Source organism: Lynx canadensis, chromosome C2, assembly GCF_007474595.2.
Source record: "Lynx canadensis isolate LIC74 chromosome C2, mLynCan4.pri.v2, whole genome shotgun sequence".
Taxonomy (NCBI): Eukaryota; Metazoa; Chordata; class Mammalia; order Carnivora; family Felidae; genus Lynx; species Lynx canadensis.
Window position 1 is genome coordinate 117,356,749 of NC_044311.2, and position 7,662 is coordinate 117,364,410.

The 7,662-nt window shown below is 35.6% G+C and overlaps 1 pseudogene; it reads right to left on the bottom strand.

The window, feature by feature from the left end:
- Nucleotides 1–6,524: 6,524 nt before the first annotated feature.
- Nucleotides 6,525–7,034, bottom strand: LOC116738296 (annotated as a pseudogene).
- Nucleotides 7,035–7,662: the final 628 nt, after the last annotated feature.

Genomic DNA, 7,662 nt, shown 5'->3' on the forward strand with positions numbered 1-7,662 from the left:
TTCCTTGTGGAGGGGTGCGTGTGTGTGTGTGTGTGTGCGCACGCGCACGTAATTCTGATTCCACAAAACTGTTTAAATTAACTTGTGCTTCATAACTCTGTCATTCTCTAGTTGTGTCATTTTTGTATCTTCACACATTGTAAGTACATACAGCTTGGCATCTCCATAACTAAAAGTTCTACAATTAGGTTTTTGATGCATGTAAGCTCTTGTTTGGAGATACAATGCAATTAACCATAGGAACGAACAACATATCCTTTCTTTATCAAGCTAGCCTGCCATTTCATCATGTATGTGCAAAGTCAGAGATTTTATCTGATCTTTTTGTGCAAAGGAATGAGGGCCTGGATGCATGGAGGGATTTTCAGTAAAAGTCAAATTACTCAACTGAAATAGTCTGAAACAGAAGGGGTTTGAAAAGAAGCCAAGATAACCAAGTTATACAAACTGTCATCATATCCCAGCCCTCCCCCATAACAAAAACATCCAATCAAAGGATGGGGAAATTGCTTAGAAAAGAAATATTTTTAATAGATGTTAATAATGTACAATATTATACCTTAACATCTCATTTCAAGGAGAGAAGAGTAAGTTTCCATTTCACTCCAGAAAACATGGTTTCCATTCATCAACAGTATAGCTTTCTAAAATATCTCCTCAAGTTATTATGGTGTTCTATAACCAAGCCTGATTGTAAAATATGATGTTACAAAAAATCAATAATAAAATATTCATATGATCCAAGATTTTCCCAAATTGAATCTGACTGGGTCATGGCAGTATGCTGATGTCTGGAATGCAAGTAATATACTATATTATTGATGCCTGTCAAATAACGGAAATTGTTACAAATTAATTCATCCCTAACCTAATTAACCCCGTGTGCAATATTATATGCATTCCAGACAAGTACTGTTTTGCTCTAGCCATAAAACTAGGAAGGACAATATTTCAACCTATAAAATCGCCTTTTAAGCCACTTAGAAACCTCAAAGAGTATTGCTTATGTAGAAGTGATGCAAAAGAATGCATTACCTCATCTGTTTGAATTATTTTTGGTCTGATACAAAATGTTCTTTTTTTAACTGTAAAAATAATCTAAGGAAAATGTCTAGTCTGTCTTACATATTGAGTAGATAGAATACATTCATATTAATAGTTTGCACTATTAGAAATAAAAGCTGTGTCATTTTTGTAGGGGAAATGTGGAAGCCTTAACATTCTCTTGATATTCTAATGCAAAAATTGTTTTCTATCCAGAATATCTCATAGTTCTGACCTTACAGGTCAATGTATATCAAGATATATTTTATCATGATATATAGTTAGGACTGGTTTTTTTGGAACTAGTAGGCAAGTTGTTACTTTTTAAGAAAATTTTGTTATTTTTCTTCAACTATCTCTTTACACACATCCTTTCCCACCCTCATTTGTCAGTAACGCCCTGCTCTTTGGCAAAACAGAGCCTGATTCAAATATACCTAGATGTGAAATTTTCCTGTGCTCCAAATCTGTCGTGGATCTACAACGCATTAATATTTATCAGTTCTTTCTTTTCTTCTCTGCTAGTTGAAAACACTGTATGCTATACCTCCTAGCTTTCCTAACTGATTATTAAACAGTAAACAAAGAAAAAAAAGGCAACTCCAAAGAAAAAAATCTAATTGTGGTGATGTTTTAAATTATTTCAATCTTTCTGTTCCCATCGTTTTGTATCACATTGCAAAATTTTCTTATAATTACTGCCCCCAATTTTTAGTTTTATAATTTTCCTCATTTAGGAATAATGTCATATTTGGATAAGTTGATTTTAAAAAGGGAGAGAGGGTGGCCTTGAATAGCAGTAGAAAGTGCATGCAGATGGTGGAGAATTTCTGGGAGAATCAGGGCTTGGCTGCCTTCTGAGTGATCGCTTCGAAGTTATCCCTCCACAGGTGCATACTGAATACAGATTGTCTGCCTCAGAGAGTTGTGAACACTGGAAAGACCATTCGTGAAGTGTTAACATAGAGCAGGAGCTCCTAGAAAGGAGCTTTTATTATTATTTTACAGTTATACTTCACAACCGGTACTTATAGACAATGTTAGCATTTTTCAATTCTTAGCATTTCAGTCAGGGCATTGTTTTAACAAATGTAACTATAAAGTGTGCCCCAAATCTATGGATGTGGTTCATTTTCTGTAAGAGCACATTAGGCACTCTTAAGGTGAAAGCTGTAGCATATTTTTAAAGAGACTATTTCTGCCTGCAAAATCTAAAACGGTGAGAAAAAAAGTGCTTTGCGATTAATCTCTATTTTAAGATTTTATATATATATATATGATATACATGATATATACATATATCATGTATATCATATATATATATATACATGATATATACATATATCATGTATATCATATATATATATATATCTGTGTATGTATCTACACACATATGTCTATACCGAGAGAAAGAGAGACCCATGTATTGTGGCCACATGTTGTCAAAATGCATTAGTGAAATATCATATCTGATCACAAGTAATGTGAAATGATGCCCCACTGATTAGAATGTCATTGATGCTGTGGCCTGTTGTTCTTGACACAACAGAAGAGGATCAAAGCATCTTTCACGGTGATAAAGTTGGCATTATGGACGGGAAATAATGCCAGAGAGACTGATTAAGTGTTAACACTCCCACCTGGTGCCATGAAAATAGGACAAAACATCCATAATTCAGGATGATTTTCTCCTCCTGTGTTTATTTTTGTGCCAAGCTATAGGGTTTGAAAGAGTTAATACTGACAAACACTTTCTTCCTCACAATGCTCTCCAGTAAGGAGTAGGTTATAAGAGGGCTTCTCTTTCAGTGTGCATCCCTTCAAGGAATACTTTTTATATTTATATTAAGAATCAGAAAGGTATTTCCAGTGGGTGCAAAAATATGACTCATCCATTTTCCCTGCTTCTATATCTGGGTTGACAGATACCCAACTCAAGCTGTCTCTTGACTGACAAACACCTCAGTGGGCACGTTTTTCTTATGATAATGTTTACAGATAATTCAGGGAACCTGTATCCCAGATTTGTATTCTTAAGGAATAATGTCAACTAGAATATGAAGTTCTAAAATGAGAATAAATCTTTATCTGAGACCATGCTTCATCCACCATAATTAAATGTGCTAGCACCGGCCATCTTAGTTTGAGTCTCACTCGCTTCTTTCCGTGAAGCTATCTGTGAGGCAAAGCCAGTGCAAGGCCTGAAGAGAAGGACCTCTGCCTGAACTGCTAAAGCTTACATGGTTAAGAAGATAACACTGCCTCCTGTTTTGTTTGTTTGTTTGTTTGTTTAGAAAATTCTCTTCCCAGGTTTTAAGCATCCTGAATCGAAAGATAGCAATATTCATCCAACCTTAGGGAAGCATCTCCTAAAACAAGATTTAATGTCACTGCCAAAACAGATCAATGGTTAACACATTTGTGTGAGTGACTATTATCCACAAGACAAAAAAGCTTTTATTAATTCCTGGAGGTGCACTGAATTGTTCTTGTTCACTGGGTTCTCAACTATGGTTCTTGTTCCAAATGTCTCATTACATAGTATGAGTGACATAATCAAAGCATGCTCCCCAACACTGTCCTTCTCAAGTCCATTTTCCTGTAGGCATACATGCCTATGATAAGATGGTACATTTTAACAAACATAAAATAAAATAAGTTTTGTACACACGTTCACATGTTTCACACACACACACACACACACACACACACATTTTTTGTTCAAATATAAACATCAGGGAGTAATTTGTTAGACGGACCCCAAATGATGTGATGATGTAACAGGTATTTCTATTACTAATTTGTAGATTTTAGTCAGGCTTTATGGTCCATTTGAAGGCACTGTGTTTATAGTTTGCAGGCTGCCATCTAGGTGCCAGATAGCTGAATGCATCTTACATTACCGATGAGGTCATCGTTGAGTAGCATGCTGAGAACAGCAAGACTATCACCGGGCTCTGGAAATGAGGCACAGTCATGAAAATGTGTGTCTTTATTTGTATCCTTTCATAATTTATTTCCACGAGCTTTCACTCTATAGTCAGTGTGCTTTGGATCTTTGATAAGCACATTATAAACTGCTTTGCATTGCATCACATTGATCCATGCTATATTAAAGTTCTCCCATTGTTTGAACAAAGTATCTTATTCATCCCCATGTAATGCTCATGGCCCATTAGTTTATAGAAAAATTTAGTCCTATGCTTTCAGTGTCACAAAACAAAACAAAACAACACAAAAATGTAGGTTAGAAACAACTTTAAAAATTAGAAAAGAAGCTTTTTACGGAGGATCAAAAAATTGATTTGACCCTGTGCTGATAATCTCATGGTGAAATTAGTGACATAATTTGACCAAATTTGAAATTTGACTACATAATCTGTGGCAAAAAAAATTGACCTCAGGACATATTTAACTCATGTGTGATAATTCTGTAACAGTAGATCCCTCAAACATAACCAAATGGAGAAAGGCATGTTGAAGGGCTAAGTAAAATGTAAAGCAATATAAAATGCTAATGCTTAGAGTTTGTGTTTGTCTCTCTCTGTGTGTACAATATCAAATTAATATTATAATTATTTCAATTCTAAGTTTGCACCATAGAATCACAAAAATTGTGAAATTCTTACAAGAATAGTTTGCTTTACAAAAATTATATACTTCCCATGATAAGACATGTTATTTTATCTTACTGATGGCAACTCTGAAAAAAAACATGTGGTATTTAGAAGCTGGAATAACAAAGATAACAGAGTGCAAGTCTCGTAACTTTTACTTTTTTTCCCTTCTGGTACTAATCACTAATATACTGTCTCTTTTCTTAAGTTATTTAGAAGTCACATCAGTGGTTAAACATTCGTCTTATATTTGATTATAAGACGTATATAATACATATGACGACAACAGCAGGGGGAGGGGAAAGCTATGCTCATAAAAATTTCCTATATTTTACCAGAGGCAATTTACTATCAACTTGAAGTAGATTTTGATAAGTTAGAGATGTAGAAATCATTAAAAACCACCAAAAAAAGTAACACAAAGAAGTGTGATTTAAAAGTGAAGAGAGGAATCAAAATGATGCGTAAATGAACTGTTGTATCAAAATCATGGTATAACAGAACCAGAAAAGATTAAAGGAGAAACAGAAGGGGAAAGAAAAAGCACTCAGAGAAACAGAAAAGAAGTAGCAAACGGCACACCTAGAGCCAAACATATTAACTTTTACATTAAACATGAAAGAATGAAACACTCCACACATATGGCAGAGTCAGTGAAATTGGGTCAGAGAAGCAAGATTCGAGTACATACTATCTATAAAACATACACTTTAAATTCAAAATCAAAAATAAGTTGGAAGTGAAAAGACAGAAGAAGATACAGCATGCCAATAATAGCATGAGAGAATTGGAGTAGCTATATGAACATCAGACAAAACAAACTTAAAGGAAATCAATGTTATTAGAAATAAGGAGAGACATAAAACAACATCAACACGGTGGGAAGAAAATACACTTATAAATGTACCTGGATCTAAAAATATAACAGAGAAACATAAAACACATATTGGTAACATTTAAAGGAGAAACGTAAATTTAGAAATGAATACTTAAAACTGTTTTTATTCACAGACTACATGATTGTTTATACAGAAAACCCTAAGGACTCTATAAAAACAAGTTATTGTGGGGGCACCTGGGTGGCTCAGTCAGTTAAGCGTCCAGCTTCAGCTCAGATTGTGATCTCACGGTTCATGAGTTCGAGCTCTGCCTAGGGCTCTGCATTGACAGCTCAGAGACTGAAGCCTGCTTCGGATTCTGTGTCTCCCTCTCTCTCTAACCCTCCATCTCTCTCTGCCCCTCCCCTGCTCGCGCTGTCTCTTTCTCTCAAAAATAAATAAAACATTAAAAAAATTTAAAAACAAGTTATTGTGTAACTGTGAATGAACTTTCACATTTTAGGTTGTCTCTAAAATACACCATCTCCAATTTCTTAGAAGTTTTCTTAGGATTTGTGAGACTTATTAATAAATAGACACGATGAGCATTATTATAAGCCTTATTGTAAGTCCTTCAGCAAAGAGTTTACATGGTGATTTTTTCTTAGAGTCTCAATTTAGATACTTTAATAGGTTCAAAATACAGAGCCATATGGTGTATTTGTTTATTGCAGGCTTGACTGAGAAGTAAAGAAATTCAGACAATTACTTTTAATGCCCATATATGATTATTAAGTCTGGTAAAGTACAGAGGTCATTGAAAGAGATATTTTTAACTGAGTCTGAGTTTTATAAAATCATACATATCTTCTAAGTGATCATAAATCAGTTTTCATTACAGGTACCTAAAGCAATTAAAAAGTCACAAAACTTACACTTTTAGGGTTACAGTGTTTAATGTTTTTCAAGTTAAATTTCTACAACTAGCAAGATAACATATGAGTTACTAGGACTCAGACGATGTTCTAGGGAATACAGGGAATATTTACTTGGAGATCCCAACTGCACTGCAAGCTAAACGATGGCCAGCGTTTCCTGTTTGTGTACTTTCTTCACTTCCACCTTTGCCCAAGCCATCTGGTTTTTCACGGACCTCCACGGTGTGGCCAGTGACGGAATGGTCTCCTGACAGTGCAATCAGAGAAACTTCCATAGACACACTGGCCCCGCCATCTTTGCCAGAAATCACATTACCCAGGTCCCTAACACTTCTCTCCTGATCCTTTGGTTCACCATGTTTTTTTAAACAGAGGATCAAAGTGAGGACCTGCACTGGTGTAGCCTTGTGTGTTACCTGCAGGTTGACGGACGTGGAATCTATACTGGCCTTTGGTCAATTTTTTTTCTGCACGAAATGGACAACAGGCCCATTTTTTTTCTGCACGAAATGGACAGTGTCCTCCACACAGCCCTGGCCTTTCAGCATGCACACAGCCTTCATCTCTATGACTTGGGAGGGCAGCGGAGGACGCCACATAAGATGCTGACACCACATTGCATGTTGATTTTGTTGTTACCACAGGTCAGAAATATATGTGACCAAAGGCCTGAAACAAGTAAACCAAAAAAACCTTTGTGGAGGAATTGGCTGACCACAGGAAGTGAGGTGCCAAGACTGTGAAAAGCCACACAGATTTCACACCTCCACTTCTATAACTTTAATTGTCCTTTAATTTACTTTAAGGATTTTCTTTTCATTTTTCGTGTCTCTCTGTCCCTTTTTTTCCACAAAATTATGCCTAAGTTGTACCATCCCCAAAGCCACTCTTCACTATTCTTGCCAATTCCACATCTGACAACAAGTCCCAGAATATTTTCAGACAGTACATGGAAAATCTAAGTTGCACTGCCAGCGATGAAGTGTTGAAAATACAAGTGCCTGTGCCAAGGAAGAATACTCTGAGGTCAAAGAACCTTTTGGAAGTATTAATAAAGTAGATAATAAACAATTCCAGAGTTGGCATTTGGTGAAGAAAGACAATCCATATTCACTAAATCAGAACAATAAACATGAATTTTAAGAGACACTTAATGGCTTGGACCATGATTCTCCTAAATCCATCGGGTCTTTTGGCTAGCACTAAAGAGAACATTGAACTTGAGCACATCTGAAAATTCTGAAA